Source organism: Malurus melanocephalus, unplaced genomic scaffold (genome assembly GCF_030028575.1).
Source record: "Malurus melanocephalus ecotype Western Australia unplaced genomic scaffold, MMel_1.1 scaffold_9, whole genome shotgun sequence".
Classification (NCBI taxonomy): Eukaryota; Metazoa; Chordata; class Aves; order Passeriformes; family Maluridae; genus Malurus; species Malurus melanocephalus.
The window spans coordinates 4,512,693-4,539,634 of record NW_026623241.1 but is presented as its reverse complement, the minus strand read 5'-3'; the positions used below and the strand labels follow the sequence as shown (position 1 = coordinate 4,539,634).

The window sequence follows — 26,942 nt, the reverse complement described above, 5'->3', positions numbered from 1 at the left end:
GGGGGGGGGGGGGGGGGGGAAGGTGCCTCTCACTGTAAATGAGAATGTTCATTATTCCTCTGTTTAAAATCACGGGAAAGTAAGTTTCAATCAGGACTTCATTAGCCATGACTCATGCAAAAAAAAAAATTAAAAGCAAATCTAAAGCAAGGCCTGATGCCATGGTTCTTTCAGCTTGTTTAGCTTGCCCCCTGTGGATGTACCAATAGGGGGATGCCCTGGGGGTTGTGCCTTTGTCTCTGCTGTGCTGCTTGTGTTTTGGGGCTGCACACAGCTTCTGCAGACAGCCCTGATGCAGTCTGGAAACTTGACTCAACAATCCTACTCATCTGCAGGATCTTAATGATAGCATCATTCAATCAGTCATGGATTGCAGAGGGCTGGTCAAGAGATACTGTGTTTAGGAAGCAGTGGCTAAGAAACAGCTRGACAGAAACTTTCTAATAAAACTGGTCAAATTATGGAGAGTTGTTATATTTAGTACATTTTAGGTGGGTCTTGATGTTGATGGTTGTTGGGCTCTGAGACTGCGCCTCCTCTACAGCAGTCCAGTGCATGTGTGGTAGTGTATGAATTAAAGCTAATTACAGCAATAAGCTGCTTCTGTGCCAGGCTGTGAATACAAGCCAGAGTGTTTCAGTCAGTTGCGCTAAGCAGCAGATAGATACTAAGCCTTGGTTAGTAAAGATGGAAATCAAATTGGTTTTTGTCTATAGATTAAGAAAGCAGGATCTCAATACTTAAATGAAAGCCATGAGATCAACTGCACACCTAGGAGCTGTTGCTGTGCCCTCGCACTACATAGTTAGGAGTAATCAATATGCTTACCACATTGTCTCTTGACTAAAGAAAGAAATCCCTTGTGCATCACGAGCTCAGCACAACATGGCTGGCTCTGTAGGGGCAGACTGTGCCTGTTTGATTTGCATCAGGGTAAACAGGCAGAAGATTAAAATTGATTTTTTTTTTTTCCTCCCAGAGAGATAATTTTGAAGATGTATTAACAGGGCTTGCTAAAACAGGGTGCTGAATCAACATCCTTCATAAAAGAACTGCTCTGAACTGAATAAGCTATAATTGCACTTTTTGATTCTGAGATGGTAGGCAGTTTGTGAAAACAAAATTATTTACTAATACTCATTAACAAAGCTTTCAGATGGCCTGGGAAGCATAGAAGCATATCATGCTCAATCTACAAAAGAGGGAAATAAAATCTGCAAGGAAGCTGAAAATAGAACTGCTTACTGCAATTMGTTTTCTTCCTCTGCCTCTGTAGGTGCACTTGCTAGCACTTTCCTGGGGCTGAGTATTTAGTCTGCAGGCACATTTGGAATATACCTATTGTTCAGTTGTTCAGAACTTAATGAAACATGTTAGTTTGTGGCTGTCTGAAACCCTGACCTCTTACCAATATTTCCCAGATATGCTCAGGGTTACCAGATTATTAGATCCACTATATTTCCCCTACACTGCCCTTGAGAATGTCAGACCAGCTYCCAAAATGTATCAATATCTTGGAAATCATAGCTCTCTAGATTACTAAGAATTTTGAGTTATTGGAGCTGTAATTCATGACACTGTATTTTAATTTTTAGTGAAAGCAGAAGCTTTAAGGATACCTTTAGCCTCAGGGTTTATTAGTAGCAGGTGCTCTGCTGATTTGTCCTGTATGCTTGATACACAATTTGTGATGATAAGGGAGAGCCTGTGATGAAATACTGCATGTGTCCCCTCCTATCAGCTGTTTGAGTCTGACCAGGAAACTGAACTGTCAGGTAACAGGAAAAAATCAGAGGSTCTGAAAGAACAAATGGCAGGCTTCTGTCATGTTTGGACAGATTTCCTTGTAAAATCTCTCACTATCAGAAGTCAGGTCTCCATAGGGATAAAGGCTGAGATTTGCCTCCTCAGTCTTCTTGGGCAGGTTGTCCTCTCTCTTAAATCTGAACCATCTGACTGATATCCTTAGTTTTCCCCCATGACTATTAAAGCTTTTAAAATCTTTCATTGTGGCTTTTTTTTTTGTTGTTTTTTTTTCCCCCAGGTCTCTTTTCCTAGGTTCTAGRTGCTAGGTAAGGGATGTTGCTGCCTCTAAAGTAGAACATACGGGTTGGTTCTTAAAAAATGAAACATGCTAAGTGTGCAGCCTTCTGTTTTAAAATAAACAGCAGGGCTGTAGTACCCAGATCTCACTCATACATTAAGAACAGACGGTCTTCATCKCATGTGTGTGTTTTATTTTGGTGGTGTTACCTGGAGAAGGCAACTGCTCTTAGGAAAGAAAAGGATTGCTAGACAGGTTGTATGTGCAAAATTCATCCCAGGAGAACAGAGGAAGTCTCTCAACCAGGTATTTGCTACAGGTCTCATTCTGTAGGGTGACCTGAAATACAATGGAAAACTTGGGTCAAGACACAGAGAAAAGGGATTACTTCCTACCTTCCTCGCCTRTGGCAGGGAGTGAATGGCCATGGCTAAGTTGTCTTCAGGTCTGTGCTGCCTTTAAATCATCAGTGTCTACCRGGTTCCACTGGTTCATTTGAACCTCTCCCTCCTGTCTGACATATTTGGCCTCTGTGCTAGCCAGCAATGCTGAAAGAAGCAACCTTTGGTGGAATCACAGCACTTGCTCTGCTCTTAGCTGGGAAGATATTTCCATGGACTCTACTGGCTAGTCCTCAACTTCCTTTTAACTGGAATTACTGGCTTACAGAACAGGCTCTCTGCATTGCTGCTTTGCTTTGATAATGTGTAAAAGGCAGTCTTGCAAACTACCTTCTTTTAGGGTACATACAGGACTGGTATAATATTAATTGCGGCCTCCAGATGGCTCATTCCTCTCTCTAGCTCACCTCTCTGAGGCCCAGAAAGCAAATTGTATCCCAGTGTGCGCTCAAGTAGGTAGGAAATATTATAGATGCCACTGTATCCATGAAGAAACTTTTCAATATTTCAGTTTCCTTCTTTTTGCCTGTGTAGTTGCTAAAGGTCTAAGAAAACAGCAATTTTAGRTTGTAGCATAAAATGTCCCTAATTAAGAGGGTAGCTTGCTGTGTTCTTCATTGCTGCTGTCTAAAAAAATTATCATAGCTGTCATCAGCCTTTTCCTCTTATCACTTCTGACTCACAGCATGTGAAACTGAGAAGCATTGTATCCGTTAAAATTCAAGGAGTGCACTGCAGTTTCTCTCACGAAATGAAATCATACTGCAGCTTGTTTCTTTCTTGACATCTTTCTTCTTATGCAGCATCTTCAGTTGACACTTTACCTAATGCTCCCTAATGTAATCTCCTAATRTACTGTCAAAAGTTAATGTTTTTTATAGTAATATCCTGGCATAGAGTTCTGCACATCTTACTCAGGCAAAACTCTTGCTAAAGGCAATGGGGAGGCTGGTTATTTAAGGACTGAAATGGGACTGTGAGTAGTACAATATTTTCTCGTATGTGTGGTTTAATTTCTGCTTCTGACTGGGATGCTTAACTTTAGCATGATACCTTTGGCCTTCTTTTCAATTAGTTTTCAAATGGGTAAGAGCAAGTTGACAGGTATTTGATGTGGTTAGTATCAACTGCAGCATTGCAGTGGCTGAACTTTCAGCATTTTACAGTTTTCAGACATTGCCTTCATGAGACCATCTGTCTAAAGAAATGCCTTCTTCTCTCTGTTTTCCCTGTCATTTTCTCCTGATAACCACTCTTCTCTATCACTTTGAAATCTAAGCTTAACACTCATATCCACTTTGGGATCCAGAGCTACATTAAAATATTTCCTTGGATCATACTGGCTATGGAAAATGTTTTGCTGTCAAATTTCAATACACAGATGGGAAAATGTGAGCCAGGTCTAATGTGGCTCTGGCTGCAAAAGAYAGATACAAGAGTGGGAAGAGATGTTCACGTGGATGGAACAGGGGCAGCATCTTTTATATGCATGCAGGTATGCAGATAAGGATATTTTCAGTAGAGAAAGTCTAACCTAGTCTAGTTACCTACCTACCCCAAAGCTCTGCACAGCTTCAAGCCTGTCAGCCTCTGGATTGTGGTGTCTTTTGCCTGAGGTCCCTCATCCTTAGTTCAAGTCTCCAGCTCATGCATGTTTAGGGAGGGCATGTAGCTTCTCCCTGCCATCCATGCATCCTGCCTCACTCACAGAGTTCACAGCCTCTTCATATTTCTGCCACAACTCTTTTCCTATCCTAGAGCCACTTTTTTTCCCCAGGCCTCCCATGTCCCATCCTCCTGAACCTCTGTGTTCCATACCATTTAAGATGCTTGTTCTCCCTGCCTCTCCCAGTACTTAAGAGCTTCCCCAGCGCTCTTTGCTGTATTCTCCTTTTGCGCTCTGTCTTCCTCACTACAGCCCAGTGTTTGCAGTCTGAGAGACAGGGGGTTCTTTGTTCTCCTCTGGAGTCTCAGGTTCTTCAGTGCAAAGGTCTCAACATACTTTCTTTTTCCTCTTTATTGTACTTGAAGGCAGAAAAGTAGGACAGGTCCAGGGTAAACCAGGCCCCTACTAGTTTTTTGTGTTCTGTAAAAGGGGGTAACTCAAGGCAAGGTCAGGGAAATACTATATGCATCGTACATATCTATATATCAATGTATCTCTATATCTCTATAGCTGTATCTTTTTTTTTTTTTTTTTTTTTTTTTTTTTTTTTTTTTTTTTTTTTTTTTTTTTTTTTTTTTTTTTTTTTTTTTTNGATAATGTAGCCCTTTCTATTTTTCTTGGCAAACAAAGTGTCCAGTATCCAACAAATATCTTGTGAACCAACTTCACACCCAGAGCTGCTTTTGAAAACTGCTGTGATTCTTCATGTGCTAATTTTTTTGTGTTACCAGTCACATGGTAACATTTCTGATTCTTGGATGAATGATGTTTTCAAACAAAAAGAGGGATTTGGACACATTACTTTTGGTTCAAAACTTTCCATGAATGCAGACATATGAAAATGTCTTACATCAGTGTTTCCTGGTTACTTGCTTTTGAAAGGAAGCTTACATGAATGAAAGTTTGTGAAAAATGGTAATACCGGGACAGTACAATTTTACAGAAGCCAGAGCTGGTGGTTAGTTTATCAGAGTGGCAAACTATRAATCAGAGCAGTACAGAGCAGAAGTGTGAGCCTGGCACAAACTGATTGTATGCCCACATTTAAGGGATGTGGTTGCCACGAAAGTGTGACTTAAGACCTTGAAGTAGATTTTAGTCAGGAGGACTGTGGGACTTACCTACTGTTTCACAGTATRTTTTTATATGAAGCTTTAGAATTTCACTGCAGTTTCTTTCCCTGCTCCAGTCCATAATATCTGCAGCACTCAGTGGACCTCTATGAGCTAATTCACCTCTCTCAGGTTGCAGAAAATGGATGCATTTTTTTCACAGGGCAGTTTTCTGTCAGGCAGTGAACTGTATCTGTTCACAGGGAGTTCAACAAATGCTTCAGTGCAAGGTAAGAAGTGTGAGCGTGAACACAGAGGGGAACAGGGGCCTTTGAAAACAGTCTGTCTTTTGAAATTATATTCTTCTAACATTTGACCTTCCCTGATGAAAACCGCTAGGGCATATGCATTGTATAGTGTTTGCTGACTTGTTGCTTAAAGAATATGAAGTATCCAGCCATTAGCTCCTGGTCTGTGGACTTCAGGGTTGGAAAAAAGAATCATCATTTCATCTCACTTAGAAGGGAAAAGGCTGCATATGTCTGCATCACCAATGTGCTCAGAATGAGYTCATGTGCCCCAGGCAAGCTCAGATCCCTGCAGTCACAGATGTAAGTGAGACTTGATGGGAAAAGTGGCTTAGTTATGCTTATTCTCCCTTTTTTTCTGGGGACAGCCAGGGGCTACTGCAGGCAGTAGTGAAAACAGGAGGAACCATGTGGCTTCTCCAACGATGATAACAAGGTTATAATGCATTGTGTTTATGTCTGAGCTGCCTTTTTTTTTTTTTTTTTTTTTTTTTTTTTTGTGGAAGACACGTGATACATTATAAAGCAAAATACATGTGTTTTGAAAAAAAAATGCCAAAAGCACTGAAACAGCCCCATTCTCATTTAAGAGTTGGAGGAAGCAGCATAGGATTATCACATGATAGCTCTTTGGAAGATCAGCTGACAATTATGTGCCTTTCTGCAGGCGGACAAGCTTTTGCCAAACTCAAGTCCCTGGGCATCAAGCTGAAGTACTATGATAAAATACGTGGTAAGTGAGGCCAGACCTACTGATTACAAGCTTAGCATCTGAACCCAGACCGACAACTGTTCCATGTGCTGGCTTCAAAATGCTGGAGATAAAATGATTTATAAAGTCACAGCTAATTTGTCTTTAAAAAATGAATTATTGTCAGTGCCAAAATCTACGTTATTTTATTTCATCAATGAACTGAAGCTTCACCTTGAATTCCTCCAGGGGTAGTTTTGTCTCAGTTTATAATACTTGTGGTTTTTTCAGTCTGTACAAAGTCTGCCAGCTTGTTTGCATCAGAAGACTCACCTAGAACCTGGGTTGTGAYGGACTAGAAATCTGCAAAAACTTATTTAAAGTCCTACAACAAGTGGTCTCATSTTAAAACCAAATGTGAACACATAGCTATGGTGAAACCCAGGCTTGTTAATTTGAATTTCTATCATTCAGGTAATTTCACAGATTCAAATTAAATGGAAGGTGTATCCTCCACCAAACCCAAACCTTTCACTTGTCACTTTCCCAGTAATTAAGCTGCAAAACCCAGGTTGAGAACCAGGTTGCTTTTGTCTATACCTTTGCAACGCAGTGCTTCCAATACAATCACACTAGACTAGATGGGAGTAGAGTTCAGACCAAAAAAGATACATATTCTGCCACCTACTGTGCAGCACAACCTGTCACTGACTGAAAAGGGACACATTTCCTTGCTTTGATGAACATGCAAAAGTGTTTGAAAAAACCATTCAAGCATCTATATACAAAGCTGCATAATCAGCATAATCAGTATCTAAGCTGCATCTTATTCCACTCTTGTCCTACTAAAATTGCTAACATAGTTACCTTGGTGAAAAATCAATATGGAAAAYAACAGGGTGTTTCGTAGCTGGCATTTGAAAATATTCTGAATGGAAGCTCCCATTTTTATGAGAAGACAAACTGCTCCTAGCACGTATTTTTTTCCTATCTGATCTGTTCTTTGTTGTAGTTTTTCCTTAATGAAGCTTTCTACAGTAAATTTTCTCACCATGAAAGTGATTAATATCTTCCATCTCCATTTCTCCAGAAAGCTAAGATCCCTGTGCTCAATAGGAATATGGTGCTTGACTACCCTAAAGTTCATGGACACAGTGTGAGAATGTGAGCATCAAATGATGCCTTAGATCCAGGGAACAGTGAGGGGACACACAAGCTGGCCTGGCTGGAGGCAGGAGCTATGTATGGACAGTAGAATGCTGGTACCTCATAGGGATGAGATAAAAGAGGAAATTAAAAATACAAAAAAAAGGAGAAAAAGTTAGTAAATAAGAATGACACCCAAAGCCTGGAAAATGAAGGGTCATTTTTGAATCTTGAATTTTCTTGAGGTTTTCTTATGGAATTGTTATTTGTAAAAGCCATCTTGGTTGTAAATGGACTATTTTTTGAGAGAACAGATATATTGAAGAGCACCTGAGAGATCAGTGTGAATTTATGCATTTGCTCCTTTGGGGGGAAAGAACATTCAGTCAGCACAAGCATCACAAACTGAAAGTGRTTATTTCCACTTACCCTCCTCTTTATTACCATGTCTCACCAAAAAAAAAGCATTCTTATTCCAAAGAATTCAGCTTCTCCTTGTACAGTGATAGTACAGTGAGGAGAGACCTACATGCCCAGAAAACCAAGGCTACTCAGCTGTGGCCCACGAAATAATTTCTGTTCCTGCAGACCTTTAAGTCTGCTCTGCGAGGATCAGGTCATTCAGTCCCTGAAAATAATTGTAAAAACATGAGGCAGTTAGTTCACCCCACTTGTTTACAATATTATTTGCATCAGCTGACATCTTGCATTTCTTGTGTTTTGCTGCTTCCTGTATTGACAAGAGTACAAAATACAAGAGAGGAGAAATGCTACAATGTAGGCAAAGCTGTTCAACTCTGGTAGCAGCTGACCATAGGGTATAAGAAATCTGTTCTCATAGGCCTCTTGTTTGTGTGGAGTGATCTGATGTCTAATAATACAGCTGAGCTCACGTGTAGCCTTTTACATTGGATCACTGGATTGTATTTCACTCATCGGGACAACTGCCTTTTTTCACAAAAACTGTAGGAATATAATACCTTTGGGATCWCTACCTGACRTGACTGAAATTACTCAATGGGTTAYACAACTCCTGGAAGGAATTGTGACAGCAGAGGCAAAAATAAACACACAAAWTTTTCCATAATTTCCTCCATTGCTTCTACTGATTAGACAGCCTTGTTTTTTGGGTTTGGTGTKGTTTGTTGTTGTTGTTTGCTTGTTTGTTGTTGGGTTTTTTAAATCATTCAACTGCTTTTGGCTTTAACAGTCATGTCAGTCCTGGATCCAGGTACAAGATGAGGAGACAATCAGCACAACTCCGGTTGTGTAAAGATGAAAAACTGAGCAAATGACAAGGCTCAGGAGTTTTAGGCAGAGTGTTTACAATGGTGTTTTTATTTTGTTAATGACTCACTGTAATGATTCACCGATGCTTTAGTGAAAGCTGCCTTGTTTAGAGAGTCTCACTGTTCAAAGAGTAAGATTRTTCCCRGTAGAAAAGCTTGAAAAAGTCCTCYGCTAAAACTAACGACTAAATAAAACCTGTTATTTTAAATAACACACAGATAACAACAACTTTAATTGTAAGCAAGGCAAAACTCTTTTTATCCACCATAAAATTGTTTTCTTGATTTTTTTTTTATTGGGAAATTAATATTTTTCAGTACTGACACAAAAACCATGAAGTATCCAAAAATATAGGTGACTCCTTAAGCCTTTGGTACTTGAATTTAATCAAAGGCCTTTAAATAGATGAAAAGAGGGGCTGAAAGTGACTTGGGGGCTTTGAGTCATGGACTTTAATGGGGTGCATATCGAAACTTTGCTTTTGATACTTTGGTAAATTGTTTATTTTTGTAATTATTGGCTTGTATCGCCCCAGAAGCTCCCTATTAAGCAACTGTCCACTGGCTCAGAAAGTTGCCTTAGCAGAGAAAAAAGCCCCACCGAAACAAAACAAAACAAAATGAAACAAAACTTACCAACACATTAGATTTACTTCCCACCTGGAARCTTTTAGAGGATGTAAAGGGCTCAGTATTCACTTCCCTGTTTATAAAAACAAGGTTGTTCTAAATGACTTGCTAAACTGTTGAACTCTTTCATGTAATGCACTGGGTTTTCCTGCCCCTTTCCAGAGAGGCTGTTTGTGCTGGGAGCGAGGGAGAGCTGCAAGGTCGCTTTGTTTCCACAGCGGGGAGTGCGGGGACCCGGCTGCCACTTTCTGGAGTGGTGGGTGGTGCTCTGGGCTGCCGGMCGCTGCCTGGGGGAGCAGTCAGGCATCTGCAGACGGGAGAGCGTGCCGCCATGGGGCCAGCTGTTTATTTTCAAAGCCTTTGTACCTCAGGTTACTTGTAGGGCTGATGCTTGGGGAGTTCTGCTGGAACTGGACTGTGTATGTTCCCTGGTTTGCCTATAATTTWCAGTTTATGAAAACCAGATGGATGACTCAGTGCTCTGCAACTTAGGGTAGGAATGGGATCTTCTAACATAAGAGCAGCTTTTACAGAAAACACTGAGTTAAGAAGATTCAGGCTCAAGCTAGATTGCTTCTTCCCTYCCCCCTCTTTTGTCTATTTTTACTGCATCATTGGTATGTGTCCAAGGAAAGTCGGCCATATCATTCGGAAATACAAGGGGATAAACTTTTGACTGTCGGATCTCTTCAGGCTAAGAGACTCCAGAGTAAATTAACTGGGAGAGAGAGAATTAAAAGGAGGGATTTATTTAGGTGAACTTTTTTGGTTGTCTGCTCTGCCAACAGCAGTGTAAAATAACGAAGAAACTGCAGCAGTCCTTTTCCACTATCTTTCTAAATAATGTAAGTTACCCTTTCACACTCATCTCTAACTCTTCGTGTGCTTTTTCTGCTTTCGAGTGTTTTGTGAGAGCAGTGGTTTTACAGCGAGTGAACTCTTGCCAGGAGCTCTGCTGTGTGAATGACTGAATTGCTTTGTCTTTCTTTTTCTTCTTTAAGTCAGGGTGGTAGCGGGGAAGCCGAGCAGTTTGACATCACCTTTCTTTGACAGTCGTGTTAGCTCGGCTTTAGATGGCTGTCGAAACCTTTAAACCTTTTCAGTGTTTGTGCAGAAATTTGTTTGTAGCTGGCAAAAGACAATAGCAAATGTTTTGATTGAACTGTGCATGTCAGGCTTGCTGTAAGAGCAGGCGTTTCAAAGGGGACTGTGTGATGCTATGTAAAGAGGACAGGATGTGACAAGGGAAAACAAATGTTTCCTGCTCTTTAATATTTTAAAGAAATAATTGAAACAGAGCCAAGGAGTTTGCCTAGGAAAGAAAGAGTGATGTTTATTTAAAGCAAAATAATGACTCTGTAAATCTGAGAGGACAATGCCAAGGTCTAATTAGGAGAGACAGTTTACTTTTCACAGTTGTTCATTTTTTTGAAGTTGGAAGTTGGCAGTAATGCTGCCATATTCTGTTGTGCTTTAGTGAGTAGTAACTCGAGCCGTTACCTGCTGCATAGCTCTCCATAGGTTATTGAGGTAAGTTGATTACTCTCCTTCTAGTTCATTTTACTATTTTCATCAGTCTCGATAGATTGCAGATTGTTAAGTTTAGGTAAAAACAAGGGGTTATAATTATAGATAATTTACCAGGTAATATACCAAGAATAAAACAAGAAACAGACAAAATCACCCTGAACTCAAACATTCATCAGACCAAAACAATGACATAGACGGTCATTTACATGGGGACAAATGAGAAAATGGTTGTGAAAGTACAAAAACTAAATAAATATTTATTAGCTAAGGATGTGGGTTAAGAAAAGTTGCTTTTTGTCCCAGGGTTGGATTTTTTGTTTTTGAGGGCAGTGGATTTATTATCTAGATAATAGTCTGTGGCCAGCTATTATGATCTAATAATCAGAAGTCTTTTTCCTTAAAATTCCATATTGCTGCTTATGTGAAAATGAAATTAAATTGACTAGCCGTACTAATGAAAGCTTTTAGACAATGTGAATATTTAAATAACTTGAGCATGTAAACTGTAGGGCTTGAAAAGCATATTAAAAGGCTTGTTTTGTTAAAATCTGTATAAACTTTTTTATTTTCAAGCTAATCCCATAGTTTTCTGGATGATATCTAAAGGCTGGAGTGGTTATAGAAAGAAGCCTGTATATAGAAAGCTACTGTACCTGGTCTAGGGACTGAATCACTGACAAAGCCAGCAGAAAAAGGTTATTAAGTTTCCAGAGAGTTTGGAGGAGGAATCAGTCTGTTAGCTGCTGACAAAATGAAATAAGACTTCCGTGCTTTGGGCTCTCATCCAAAACTGCTTACCCTAAACCAAAGGTTTCCTCAAACTTCTCAGCAATGCATTTGACAAACTGGAGTGATAAAGAAACTCCCTGGTCTGATCTGGACCTGCAGTGCCCACAGTTTGGTTATAAAGAGCAGGTTTGGGTTTTCTTCATGGAGGGTGCATTTGAGTCCTTGAGATTCATCCTTTTTCATGAGAAATGGCTTTGATAGGCCTTTAATACATTATGTCTTTCTACAGGGAGAAGGCTAAACAGAACTGTGCTTCAAGGAACATCATTAACATGATGCTTGAGGGCCAGAAGGAGACACTAAGTGGGTTTTATGATAGAACCAATTCTAGATTTGATTATGGGGTTTCTGGGAAGAAGTAAAATCATGAAAACAATTATTTCAGTCAAGTGAGAAAAATGCTTTGATTTCTTTATGTAATTTGTAAAGGTGCAGTGAATGTATCCTTCCAGACAAAGAACAAAAATTAGAAGGATATACATTTATGGCTTTGGGGAGTAGTAGGTGCGTGTGTGTCTTAAAAGTTAATCTCTTTCATGGAATTGATTTTTTCATGAAATCTTGGGTTTGAGGCTGGATTTGAGATAAGCAGTKTCCGCGGTCTGGTGGCACATGCAAGTGCTGTCTGAATTCTGTTATGTCCATCAGCATGCACAGAGTTTGGAACATTAGACCTTAGCTGGAGAGAGATGACAATTCTGCTGGGGGATTTCCCCAGCCCATGATAGTATTCTCTCTCTGACAATTGCCATTTTAGCTTTTAGGTCAGGTTGTTTACTGGAAAATCCCAGATAATTGGTGCTTGAAGCCATCAGGAAAACATGCTGGGCCTGTCTCTGCCTGATAATGGAATTTCATTAATTCATAACAAAACTAAAGTTTAGACAGCGTATGTAAACACAGCGATGCTCCTGATTCCTTTGAGGGAAACTGAGGAATTAAATTAACTGAAAAGGTACTGGGTGTTCTAATGCAGAGAACAAAGTGTTGTGCATTACTGTACTAAAGCTGAAATTTAATCATCTGCATAAAGTATTCAACATACACAGTTTTGCAGAAACATGTAATACTGTGTCTAGACACATGAACTATTTTTATAAAACCAAAGGCACAATGTACAGAAGGTTAGGATAAGTACTTGAGCCAAATGTAAAAGCATTTGATTTGATCTGCTGGCAAGCATATTGTCTCATTGAAATTAGATGTGTCTGAGAATACAAGTGTAGCTGGTTTGAACTATTTTTTATGCACAGCAGCAAGCATGTATGAATCCAAATGATAACTTCAGTTTGTAAAAAATGTTCCTTAATACAGTTGCATTATATAGGGGAATAACTCTTTAGATTTAATTAGTTGTTGTAAGAACAATTCTATATTCCATATTATAAAGAGACACTCATTCCAAAGCCCTAAAACTTTTCTTGTGGAATTTTGTTAATCCATATTTTGCAAGGTAACATATATGAAATTGCCTTTTTCAGTTATTAAAGAAATCCAGTGACTGTTAGATTGAAATCCACTGTTACAAATGCTCCATTTGGCTGACATCTTCAACCAAAATTATAATTATCATATATATCAATGCTTATGTGCTATTTCCTAGACTGCAGGCTGTGGTTATGTTTTCTGCTAATGTTTCCTGGTTAAAAAAAAAATGTGGGGAGAGTTAACCATATGAAACACATGGCATGAGCTGCTACAAAAAGTAGATTGAAAAAAAAATCAATATTAGTTGAACAAAATCGATATTGGAAAGGAAATAATGATTATTTAAAAGCTTCTAAAATACTGAGGGGAAAAGAACAGGGTTGACCAGTCACATAAACAGGCTTCACCTCTCTATATCTCTATTTTTCATAAGTTGCCTCTCAAGACACAGTCCTTCTGTAAGAATTGGCCTTGCTCTTCTATTTTTTATGTGACATGAATGGATTGGAGGCAGTTCCTTGGTGTGCTATAAGGTTGTGTTAACGTGTTTGTCAAGGAAAGAGCTGCTTGGTTGCAAACACTTAACAAATGAAATTTGGAAGAWTTCCTGGTTTGTGCCCAGGATCTCTTTTTCTTCCTCTTTATTTTTGATCCACTGGAATAAAGATCACCTTCCACTGAAGAAAACTCAGGCTGAACCTTTKGAGAAATAAAAATGGCATTTCATGTCAAACTTTCCGAATGGTTTTATTTCTATAAAGACCATGTTTTATTTATGTGGTTTAGATAGATCAATATTTACTGTATAAATTGAAACATTAAAGGCATTTTCCTTTGTTTTCTACCACAGACTCTAAACATTTTCTGTCCATAATCTGTGGATGTGTCTTAGCATTGCATGTTACTCCTTCTAATAACTGGGGTGGCTGGTTGAATTTGGGTTGGGTATTGCTTATTTTGAAAGGTGATTTTAGCTGAAAGTCAGAAATTTAGTTTGATCAGGGATAACAGTTAGTAGCTAGAATACCATCCAGTGAAATAAATGATGTAACATGTCACTAATGTAGTGTGTGAGGACAGCCAAGGATCTAGTCAGCTGAGGAGTCTGCTGACAGCCAGGCAGCCTTCTTACTTGCTAGCTGGACTGTAGGGCGATAACTCAAAGGCAAATCCCATTCAAAAGGAGGAACTGAAATTGGAAATGCAAATAGAATATAGTTCTTGAGGTGCTGAACAGGTAGATGGAGCAGGTAGATGTTGACTGGCTCTATACATCTGGCCATTKCCTAGTTGCAGTAAGGTTAAAAGAGGCACAGCTAAATTAAGAAGAGACTAATCATAGACATGTGAAAAATGTTAGCAGCGTGTATTCTGGCACTTCTTACATTACATGGTGACCCTGCTAACACAAGCATCAAAAGAAACTCATGCTGAAATGGCTGTGATGGTTTACTGTTAAATATTAAATCTAAGCAGTAATAACTTTAGGAATATGCCCTGCCACTAGGAGCAGACAAATGACTTAGAAATTTACTGTAATCACATACACGCTAAATGTTCCCCTGGAAGAACTCCAAACAACTCTGCTTTTTATGGTCAGCACTTTTGCTCATATGTCAAAGTATTAATTCTGTCTCACTGTAAAACTATCAAAATATTATCAGTTTTGGATGCATTTTAGGAGTGGTTAATTAGGTGGATGGTGATTTTCAGTCCTTGTGTCAAGGTGGATGCTCTTTGTAAAAAAGACATAAAGATTGGAGTAGATGCAATTACCTTTGATCAGGTTTTAAATGCTTGAGATGAATGTTCAGCAATTTGCTTGCTCCTAATCCAGTATGGATTTATTTGTTTTAGTGTTATTAGTCTGCCTAAACATGTGTATGATCAGTTTATTTATGGGTGACTTTCTGTTCTTTTGTCATGGGAAGCTATTTGTTCTGTGCTGCCATGAGCTTCTGTTCTTGATTTATTTTCTTGTAGTCCTGGAAACAGAGAGTGACAATTCCCTTTGTTCATTTTTCCTTTTTTTCTTTCCCCTTTTTTTTTTTTTTTTTTTTTTTTTTTTTTTTTTTTTTTTNTTTTTTTCCTAATGGGTTTTGAATGCTGTGTTTGAAGATACTCCTTCAGTATACTTGTAATTTGGAAATTTGTCATGCCTGGACTTAAGGTGTAAAGAAAGTTTCAGTCTCTGCAAAGATTTATACTGTGCCTGCTTCCTTCTACATCAAAATTCAGCAGAACTTCGTTGTTTGTGAGCTTGAAAATGCGCAATATCTACCAGTGTGTTTTGTGAAGTGCTCAGGAGTTGATTTAGCAAGGAAAGAGCAATTATTCTGAAATACATAACTCTTGCTAGTATGAAAACATGAAAGTACCGAATGCTCCTGTGCAAATGTAAAATACTCCTGTGCAAAATGCACAGCTCATCTCCAAACTGGTGATGGAGCCTTGAGCAGATGCTCTTGAAACAATTACTTAAAGAACAGCAACAAGAGCAACAAAAACTTGTACTCAGAGGATTGTGGTGAACTTGGGAAAGATCCCAAGTTATGAGGGTTGTGTGCCTCTGAACGTATTGATCTCTGTAGTGGTCCTTGGAGAGACTGTATGTGTCCCATATTGAGCCCCAGCCATATTTGGCCCATGATCTGTAATATTACAGAACTTGCACTCTGTGAGAAATGGTACTTCAAAAAGAGCAGGTGCCAGAGGGTTCAATGATGTATTCAGGGCCACCCTGGTTGTTTTGAGAACAGCTGTTAGTTGCAAATGCTGTAAATCCCACTATTTACAAATTGCTCTGAAATGTCTCCCAGGAATGAAAATGCAGGAGCATGCCATTTACAGCATACATRAACTCTTGAAGAGGAAAAGCTGCCATGGTTTCTCTGCTTTCGCACAGCTTTTGGTTTGGTTTTGGTTTTTCTTTTCTTTTTCCAGTGAGGAAACAGTATTCATAAAATCCCCTTCTACAACTTTCTCTCCTGTAATCCCTCTATTTGTGGAAGTGTTAATGTAAACCTTCAGGGATTAAGTCCCACCAGATAAGCTTCTGCAGGTGTTGGTTTGTTTTGTTTTCATATTTTTTTTTATCTTGAAAGCAGATTTAATTTTATGGCTAGAGCTCAAACAATTGCACTGTACTGAAGTTAGGAAATCTAGGGCCAAAAAGTCAAGTAGAGCCACAGATTACTTTCATAGCATCTAAGATTTTTTTTTGTCCTGAGTGTTACTCTGACACAAAACTGTGATAGGGGTTAATGTGGATATGTGGTCTTTCCAAAGTGCTTTTAAGTCTTACTGGACCCTCTGCAAAGAATTGGTTCTTCTCTCACTGCCTAATTTTTAGTCTGCTCTGTGTAGTTTTGGGACCAATTTATCTTTGTGCATCTCAGCTCAGAAAACATAAGAAAGAGATAAAATTAAGTTTTGCACCACGGAGATTTCATTATATTTATCAAACATGCGGTGATAACTTTTTGTCCTGAGATAACTTTTTGTCCTGAGTCTCAAATAGGTGGAAATAAATTTTGATTGTAAAATACAAACGTTTTGAGATACTTAGTTCCTGATTAAAGGCAAATAATTTTTTATTTATTTACAAAAGTAATCCTTCACTTAAAATGTCTCAGTGGAGTTAAGTGCAATCCTTTATTACACTGAAGAAAAAGAAGATGTCAAGTGTCGGAGGACTGTTCTATAAGAATTATACTGTGTGTTTTGTGTAGGCAGAGAACCCTTTCATCCCTTAGTTTCCTCATTCTAATTGGTTTTTTACTATTCCGTCCTATAAAAAGTAGTAAAGAACCAGACTAGATTAGAGCATGCAAAAAATTTTGTGTATATTAAGGTGGATTTGCAAAAAATGAAGTAGTTCCATTTCCTCTGTTTGCACAGTTTAATATTTTTGTCTTATCTGAGCTGACATATTACAGTCTTGAATACAATTAATTGTGAAAACAGGAAGGTTTTTCCCATATTTAACTTTCGGGATGGGTTTTAATCTGTGTTTCTGAATGATGGCACTACCACTGCTCCTGCTAGTGATGGTATTTTTAATCAGTTTATTCACCATCAATTTGTTCCACTCTCCTGGAATGTCTGTAAAATAATAACAACTGTAGCATCTGGACAATGGGTTTCACAGCTCATGGGGTGAAGAATTATCCAGCACATTAGTGGTACCCACAAAAGAGGCTTCTCCTCTGTGGCTAATTAAAAGGAATAGTAAAAAGCAATAGATAGAAATTGTGAATAAACAATAAATGATGAATAAAATTTAACTCAAGAGGACACCTGGCTCCACCTGCCAAAAACCTAATGATTACTGTTTCATCAAGCTTCCAAGAGCATTGAAGTTATCTCCTAAGAGTGGCTCACTGTGGAATCTGAGTTAGAGAAGTTCAGTTCCTGAGGTAGGGCTGTCTCCRCGTCCTGTTTGTAACTGGTTTTCCACTAGGATTTCTCAATTGCTTGTAACAGCAGTGCTTACAGCTGGTTACTTTACATACACCTCTCAGGGGTTTTATCACTTATGATGTATAATCTGTTTCAGTAACAACATGGTGCATCTTCTCACAGTCATCACAAGGGCTGCTTCTAAAATCTCAGGCAGTTCTTATATCAATTCACAGATTTTGCAAAGAGGGTGCTAAGATCTTCTATTACTGAGCGCAAGAGATTCATGCAGTATAGGCCACTGCTTGCACCACTTTCTTTGCAAAGATAGTCCTTATCTAAATTGATGGCTGGCTATGAAAACTTACCTCATAGAAAGTACTTAGTGTCACAGAGTTAAATAGCAACAGTCTCACTATGTTTTGCCTTAAGGTGTGGGCTACCTATGTTTGAATAGGACTTGTGTGCTGTCTTGACTGGTGCCTATGGCAGCAGAATTCTGGTACTTGAAAGAGATTTCCAGGTGCTATCACAGTCTAAATGATAATATGGTTGATTTAAGACAATATTGTTCTTATCCATCCTGATGCCAGTGTTTTTTGCAAGTGCTTTTTTTTTTGTTTAAAAAGACAGATGCATTCCAGTGGCTATTATAGTTTTGTACAATGTCCCCTAATTTGCTTTTCATGTACACAGAAACATACTGGTTTTCCTGTAGAGTAAAATGGATGTGTTTTCATGTAGAAATGAATGCCCTGTGTATCCCAGTTCAGCTTGGGAGAGTCTTAAAATTGTGGAGTATGAGTGGTTCTGCTCTCCTCCTCTTTCATTAGCTGTTGCTTCCTAAGCTGTGATGTCACTTGAACAGATTGATATTCATGCAGGACTGTGTGTGCAAGGTCTCCTGAGAATGTAATTTTTTCAGAAATCAAGCCTATATCAGAGCTGGGCATTTGCTTATGAGCAGCCTGGCAATGTCCCATAAGGGCCTTGGGCATCTGGCCTAAACCTGCCAGAGATGTCTAAGAAAAAGCTTAGGAGAGTTGTTTTTAGACACGAAGGATAAAGGTAGGGAACTTTGTTTTTTGATATAAAACCTTGTACTTCAAGGACAAGGTTTGAGGAAAACCTGGGCTGAGCCAGAGTAGGACCTGGCTGAGGTCGGTAGGACTGTCTGGAGATCCTGCCCACTCATGGGTTTGGTGGGTCTTGCAGAGAGATAACACATCTCACTGTGGTAAAACTGCTGTGGAAACACATGCTGGGAATGGRTGCATTTCTGCAGGCAAGGCACAAGATGCAGGGAGCACTTAATCTCTGCTGTAGAAAGGTTTCAGCTATTTCCAATAACAACAGTTCTTTAAATAGGAGTGCTGGCATGCAATCAGCAAGTGAGTGTCCTTGCTGGGACTGGAAAGACATGTTTACTGGGTGAAGTTCAGCCACTGGGTGTTTCCAGGTTTTGGACTGCTGCAGCTGACTGCTGGGACATCAAATAGAGTRTCCCTGTGAGTGCAGCGACGGAGGACACAGCGTCACAGCTGGCGCGCTCGGGCTCTGAGTGCTTTGAGCTCCCATCAAGAGCTGTGGATGGCTTTTTGTTCTGGTTGTTTGGTCTGTTCAGCTCCTGTGCCTACAACCATTGTTAAAACGCACAGAGCTCCTCTTGCCAAGGTTGCCCTGACATTGTTTCTCACCACTGCTGGTGCTGCCAGACTACCTGCTGCACACAGCTACATGTTTACCTACTCGCTGGGAAAGTTCAGCGTTGCACTTTTGCCAACGTAAAGAGCCTGCCTGGGTAAACTTGTGCCTGCCACTTAACGCTTGAGCAAGGTTTTCTCTGAACCCAAGGACAATGTGAATGTGTAGACATATTGCTTTGTTTTTGAAAGAGATTTTAGTTCCTAAGAAGACTTGGCAGATATAGAAAGTAACCACTGCTGGGCTATGGACAAGAAAATGAGGTGGGTATTGTTCAATGGCTGAGGTAAATACGGAGGTGCAGCAACCAGTGTTTTGTATTTTAAACATACGAGTTTTGCAGAGAATGTGAGCCTTATTTCAGCCTGCTCACATGCTGGAGAGGGGCTCTTTTTTCTCTCTCCTTCTTAGTCCTTCTTTTAGTATATGTTTTAGCAGTGAGAAGATGATAATTCCTTCCCTTTCTGCCTCCATTGTTTGCTTTTTTAATACTTAGATTCTCTCTGCTGTTTCTTGCTGTGAGACACCTGAGGTGTTTTGGTTGTTTTCCTCCTGGTTTGTATTTCATATGTTGTATTTGATTGGAAGTGGGATTTTTGAAGGCTGCAAGAAAAAAATTCTAACGAGTTGGGACTCTAAGTTAATTGTGTGAAGAAGTTATGTGGCTAGTGTGATTGCTGAGTGCTGCCTTCTCCCTTGCTTCATGCTAGTTCACCAAAATCCTACTGAAGTAAATGGAAACATCAGAGGATCTTTTCTGTGGTTGTCAGAAGAATGTGATTCTTCACACAGTTCCGTAGCAAAAGTACTAAGCATTTTCTGTTTGCTTTTACGTTTTTTCCTGTTGCTCAGCAGCTCTGAAGAAAATGCCTAGAGCATTTTTCAACATATCTTATATCTAATAGTATGTAGAAAAGAGCAGGGACCTATTTTGAAATTCATTTCTTCTCAGCCACCTCCTTTTTTCTTTATTGCCTGTTCTCCTACTCCTGGAATTGTTAACAGTAATTAGTATTGAGTCTTCATGGAGCACTTTTATTTCAAGTAGCATTTCACAGCAGATGTTTATGGAAGCAGCAGTGTTTGATGCACAGTTTAAATTTGTCAGTTCAGCTTTGTTTTATTTGATCCTTTGTACCTATAAAGGCTGAACAGAGATCTGTCAGTGTTCACAAAATAGGTAGACCTAGAGAGTAAAAAATGTGCAGTTGTAAGGATGATATTAACAGTACAGGTAGTCAGGGTAGGGTTTTTTCAGTAGAGATGCTCTGACTCACTGCTTTGGATGGCAAGTGTACAATTTAAAATTCTCTTACTTATGATGGCACAACATCTGGCCCCTGAAATAATTACTTCAATGTACCTCACTGCAGATTTTTTAGGAACTCCCCTGAGAATATGACATTTTATTTAGACATGGGAAGGTCCCTAAATTACAGTTCTGATGCTGTAATTTAACCTGACACTTTTATCATATTATTTTCCCTGGTGTGCCCTTTCCCATTAATTTCCTACCCCTTCTCTCTGAAATTTCATTCTTCTCTCTGAAATTTCATTTGTGAGAATTTATGATATTTGGTTGGGGATTCATGGATGTCCATTCATGCATTGTCCTTGCATGTGCAGTAAACTTTATGTGCTCCAACTGTTTTGGAATTTGTTGTGCAAGGCCCTGATCCAAAATGAGGTCCTGAAAACCTCAGACAGACAAACAGCCTTAAAGTAGGTATCACATCTCAGTGATGATTGTGTGATCACACAAGCTCTAACCTGCCAGACTTGTCCCTTGGTGTGTGCAGCACAGCCACCAGCAAGTCCCCTCTCCATCCAAGAGCAGGACACCTGGGAGATGGGGTTTCTGGGGATAGAAGCAGGACTGTTCACCTCCAGAGTGTAGTAGAGAACGGGTGCTGCAGAGGCACAAGTTGTGGGSATGAGGAGAGAGAAGAGTGGGTGTTAGATGCCAGCCATAACCTTCCCTCTACAAACTGGAGTATAAAGCATTAGTATGTTGATGTCTTAAGAGGTCCACCCATGTATTTCAGGTGCTTACCCTTTTGTAAGCTTTGATTACAAGCTGGGGAAAGGAAGAAGGAAAAAGGAATAAATTATTAAACATCTGACACTCTTAAGAAAGGCTTTACTTTGCAGCAGTTGCCTCTCTTCCTGTTATTCCTGCACCTTTAGCCATTGAAAACATTAAAAAGAAACCTAATTCATTGACRTCTGCATCTGACAGTGGTACTGAAGGTGAGCCCATTGCCGTGCAGAAGGACTGCCAGGATACAGAGCTTGTTTCTGGTGACTGCAGTGCCACCTCAGTGGCAAATACCCAAAAGGGGGAAGAGGAAAAATAACGCAGAGGGGAGAAAAGCACTTTGTGTCTGGTGCTGCCTGACTTGCAGCTTCAGTGGTGGAGAGAGGCAGGAAGCTCTGTGCTGCCCGAAAGGCTCAGGTTGGCTGAGCAGAGAGGCCAGGCTGTCCCAGCCATGCTGCAGTTGTGCTGCAAAAGCCGCAACCTTGGCAAGCTAAACCAGGCATAAGCAGAAGGTAGAAGGAAATAGAAGAAGGTGGCAAAGCCATAGGAGGAGGGGTGCTGGGCTGCTGGGAAAGCTTCCAGCAGCCCAGCATTACATCCCAGGCAAACCTTTCAAGTTGTTTGCCTCCCAGGCTATGACAAATCCCTTGTGTCGGGTCACAAGCTTTGGGAAAAAGCATCTGCTCTGCTGGATCATAAGATGAGGGAGTGACCATGGCTCAAGGCTGTGGCTGGTGGGGAGGAAGCAGGACCTAGCCAGCCTGGACTATTGGAGGATGTGCAGGGAGGGCTGGAAGCTGCACTTGCTCTCTGGAAGCTGCTGGGTCTGCATGGGTGCATGGGTGGGGAAACGTAAAGGCCACTGGCTTATGAGAAAGACTAAGGCCCCACAATGGCAAAGCTCAGCTGTTTTASTCCACATGCTCTCCTGGCACCAGGGTCAAATTAGGGATGTGTGGAGCTGGGTGATGGCTGTAACAGCCCATCTTCTCCTGTATTTATATTCCTAAACTAATCCTCATTTCCAGCATGCTGGCTTTGGATGATTGGTTTCTGGTCTCTCACACCTTTCACTTTTCAGTCAGCCTCGATTGCCAGGACTGAATTAGCTRGTCATTTAGCTTGAACTAGCCCAATCCTTTTTTTTCTGCTGGCCTTAAAATCTCTTTTGTGCAGCAGTGGGAGTTACACTACTCTCCATTTAGTCAGTTTATAGTACAGACTTCAATGTTAACTTGGAGTGTTGGGATGACTTAATATTAGGAAGGGACATTTTAGTATCTACCTATCACCTGTAAGTTAACTGCRTTTTTTTTAGTAGACTACTATTTGTGGGTTTCCTGAGAATGTGAATTCAGGTTGTGTTTGGAACAGGGAAAAGAATAAGTTACTCAAAACCCGGGACATTTATAGGGGAAGACAACAAGAGATAGATTACTTTTCCATGGCATTATGAAGATGGCATGTACTATGTATTTTCTTCTCCAGAACTTACTTCACTAGTCAGCAGTGACACAGGTCAACAGCAACAATCAAATGCAGCAAATTCCCGAGGAAAAGTAGCCTGTTCTTTTTAAAATAAAAACAGAAAAACAACAAACAAAACAAAGCACATAATGACCACCCCCACTCCTATCTCCCAGCACAAAAGACATACACATACAATAAACCATTTGAAAGAGTCCGGTTGTAACTGCTATGGGGGTAAAGTGCAAGATTGTTCACTGAACTGTGAGTCGATTTCCTCTTCACTAAGGAGAATAAACTCACATACCAACATGTAACAAGAAAAATCTCGGGAAATGCTATGCTTTTTGTCTCATTTTCCTTATCACAGTAGCACATTTTTGATTTGTTGAAGAAGTAGGATTATTTGTGGAGTATCAGCTCATTGTCAGCAGGCAACTTCTCAGAGTTAATTATAAGAGAAGAACACTTTGAAGCAATTTCTCATTTGGAGGTGTAGGTCCCTGTGAGAGTGGCTGCAGCTGTGGCTCCAGAAGTCTCCTTTGGCCATGAGGTATGTTGTGGGATCACTTCTGTTTTGAGGGGTATGTAGTCCTTACTACTGACTGTAAATGGAAATAGTAATTTGTGTAATACTGGTCATTCTGTTTTAGTGTATATAAATTTGGTGTTTGAAATGAGCAAGGGAAAGCAAACAAGTGAGTGATTTCTGCRTGCTTCTATCCAAGAGTCTTCCGCTTCTGTTCTGGGGGTGCCACTCCTGAATTTTCTTGATTTTTGTTCTAAATGTCTTTGTTCCAGAGGCAAAAACAAAAGGCCTTGGATCTCCTTGTTGTGGGAGTGAAATCCRTTGCTCATCAGACAGTTTAAAAAGTAAACCAAAAAACCCCCATGCCAGACATAAAAAACCCACCTCTCCAAAAACATTCCTGAAATCTCTGACCTTTTTTTAAACTGTGAATCCTGCTGTAGAGATGCCTGCTGCTCCTGAGTGTTGCAGCTAAAACGAWATGTACCTTGTTCTCTCTCTTTGATTGAGTTCAGCACATGTTTAGGGAATCAGAGGGGCAGTATTTTGGCACAGGCACCCCAAATCCTAATACATGCGCACACGCTGCCTGTTTCATTTCAGATTATAAACTGGATTACAACATGCCTTWAGCCTGTGGGCATTGTCCAGGGAAACGAGGCTGGGTCTGCCTGATGCGTAAAATGATCTGGCTAAATGATTGCCAAGAGGAGAGTAAAGGATGTATGCAGAATTTGTATTTTTAACAGGAATTTAGATTACATTTCAGTACTAAATGATTAATAATACTATTTAGCTCCCAATTGAAGMATGGAATAAATATTATATTCTGGAAACTGTGCTTAAAGAGCTTAGGACAACATTTTAAACTTCAAAAATTACTATATCTGTTCTAATTAAGTCAGGGTAGCACAGAAAGTATTTAAGCCCCACGTGTTTGCTTCTTGATGCAAATGGAGCTTTGTGTTCTTTTATTTGTGAGAAGCTTTGTTAGTCTCAGCTGAAATACTTGCATACTATTTGTTTTTTTCAAAAGAAAAGATACACTGTATTTAGAGATGCAAATACTACCTTGTCTGCAAAACCCACCAGCTGTTATACTGGAAGACAAAGCTAATTCTGTGTTGCTTTACTTCAGGGTGTCCGTATTCACAAGCATCTTTTTAACAACCTTCTCTGCCTTGCTGAAGAATAGCAGACACCAAATTTTTCATTTCTTTGGTAACAGCCTATTGAAATCACAGCTGATCTGTGGCTTTAAAAAATTTTTACGCATGTAAATAGATTAACTGTGGTAATACACCTTTGCGTTAATGTCTATAGAAAAGTTGAACTGTCTTTTAGCCTTGATTCTTAAATTCCTTGAATATGAGTTTACTAGTTACTGCCTAGAATATCCGACTTGAGAGTGAGTCAAGGCAAATACACGGCTCTGTAGTAGAGGCTGCTGCTGGTTTATGTGTCAGTAGCACAGTTTTCTGGAGAGGCTTTTTGCTTCTGCTTTAAACATCTGGAGAGAGACAAAGAACGTTTGTGGGGTCTTTTGTTGCTTCTGAAAGTCAGAGCAGGGAGGAATTATGTTCCGAGARATACCCTGAGTGCTGGAAAAATCAGAGTGGAATCATGAAGTGTTGAACTTTATCTTCTTTATAAACGAAAGTGCTTTCGTTTTATCTCTGGCAACTGTCCTGGTAATAGATGTTACGTAATATTCACTCTCTCCTTCGGAGTTAAATGTTTTTTTCCGATTTGTGAGTAATATTTGCATTTGTATTTCTTAGCTGCATTGACATGCCAGATGCACAGTGGTAGCTGTCTCCGCCTGCTAATCCTGTAATAACATTCTGGTGACCAAATTCAATGGCCCTGCGCGGAGCCTCGGAACAGCTGATTGCTGAGTAGGGAGGAAAAAAAAATAACCCAGCGAATCTGGTTGCAGCTCTCTGCTGCATCCCCATCCCACAATCCCTTGCACCATTTGCTGCAGTCTTTCTACACAGGCTGAGTGAGAAAAAGATGTGCTAAATAAAGATTGATTGGTTTGAATCCTGAAGGGGTCTCACACTTGTAAATGACCCAGGGAGAAAAAAAAATTCATGACGACTTCACTGGGCCTCCTTTTATTCTTTCATTTTTCTTTCCACCTGTCCTCTTCATGGCATGGACCGTCATTCCTTAGAGCACAAAATCTCTTGTGCATCTAATAATGACTGTGCTGTGATAGGGATTCTTAAACAGGTTTATGCGTGAGGCTTGAAATATTAACAGATGATGGTTTGTTCGTTTGGATTACTGCGGAACTGCAGCTCCGTCCCTGCAAGGATTTTATCCTCAGCACTGCACTGATTAAGCTATTTTTCTACAAAGATGGGTAGGTCTGAAATGCTCAAGTTTGCTCAGTGTTATTCCTGGTGGCTGCTGCTGGGTTGCTCCCGTTTCGACCCCCGATCGTTCATTACATTTCTGCATGCTGTAAGAATGAAGAGGGTTGCTGTGTTTTAAACAAGGCACTAAGCTGATTGCAAGAGTGGGAGAGAAAGGAATGCAAATTTAGCTTATCAAGCCTTTTACACAAGTGGACTGTGTGGCGGTTCTGATTATTAATTTGCTCAGTGTGTTCAGTATTGGCTAATCTGGGGGCTGCTGGTAGACCTGGCTTGAATCTTTTCTTTATTCCTACAGACAGTAGACAGGTGATCTGTCTGTTTTAAGGACTTTTAAGCCTCAGCTCTCCCAGTCCTTGAAGCAACATTATTGAGGTTCCCCACCCTTTCTTACAGCTCTGGAGGCCTAACTGTTCCTTTGGAAACGTTGCCATTGGAAACCTATTCATTCACAGTACATGAATAGACCCTCTAGGTTGTGAATACCATTGATAAGAAGAGGATGAACAAGCTGCAAGCAATTTGTTCTCCTCAGGCTGTACTTTCAGGCTAGTTGCAGCTCTGGCTGGGTGGATTTCAGAGACAGCAGTGTATCAGTAACATAGAATTCTACTCTTTTCAGAATAAAATCGTGTGAAAASTTTTAAGATTCCCCAATGCCTTTTTCTCGGCTGGGCCATGGAAACTAATAGAGAATTTTCAGGAATTCCAGAGCTCATTTGAGGATACCTGTGGAAAGGATGCATATTTCTATTACATGCCTCTATTTACCTGAAACAACTCTTCTGAAACTGTTATTTGCTGTACCTAAGGTGCTTTTTTTTTTCTTTTTCTCCTTTTCCAGTGCTATTGGAAGTTCCTTTTATATGGGTGGGGCCGCACCCTGCTTTCGTTCCTGAACGCATGCATGCATAGCGGGGCAAAGCTAGCTTAGAGAGCCATTGTTTTCTCCTTTCTTTGCTGCCTAGTGTATTTTGAGTGAAAATTTATGGTCATATCTCCAAGCAGAAGGAAAAAGAGCAATGCTTGTTTTGGGGAAGATAGCGATCCTTGAGCCTCACAAGGGTGACAAAGGATGTACATTTCAGAACCCTTTCCTGTACTTGGTTCAGCGAACACGAACTTGGGTTTGAGTGTTTGTGTGTCATAAATTAATGGGTAGGGGCTTATGTCTTGTTTGGGGCAACGTATCTTAATCCTTTGGCTTTGCAAGTTTAAATTACAAAGTGTAGCTATATGGAGAAGCGATTGCCTCTTTTTTGAAGCTCGTGCTTCAGCTGCTCTTTATTAGATGTGAGACATAATGAACCTCTGAAAAGCRCTCTGGCGGTTTCTGAGCTTAGAAGATGCTACTAAAAAAAGAACATATTTCTTGTAAAAGCAGTGTTACTTTGCAAAATTTTCTGCTGCTAATGCATTTAATAATTATGTTTCTGCAAGCATAG

General features: G+C 40.0%; 1 protein-coding gene across 14 annotated transcripts in view; it reads left to right on the top strand.

Moving 5' to 3' along the window:
• The window catches only part of TRIM2 (tripartite motif containing 2), a 110,735-nt gene that overhangs the window by 41,661 nt on the left and 42,132 nt on the right, over positions 1 to 26,942 (top strand). For 2 of the 14 annotated variants that reach the window (XM_057376157.1, XM_057376101.1), the window contains exon 1: positions 9,520 to 10,072. The exons of 7 other annotated variants lie outside the window; for them this stretch is intronic. The gene's annotated coding sequence lies outside the window, so the exon portion shown is untranslated. Of the gene's footprint in view, positions 1 to 6,138; positions 6,205 to 9,519; positions 10,073 to 10,636; positions 10,758 to 18,919; positions 19,343 to 22,838; positions 23,138 to 26,942 lie in introns of those variants that run through there. 5 more of the 14 variants (XM_057376168.1, XM_057376075.1, XM_057376137.1 and 2 more) reach the window with 4 other exon arrangements.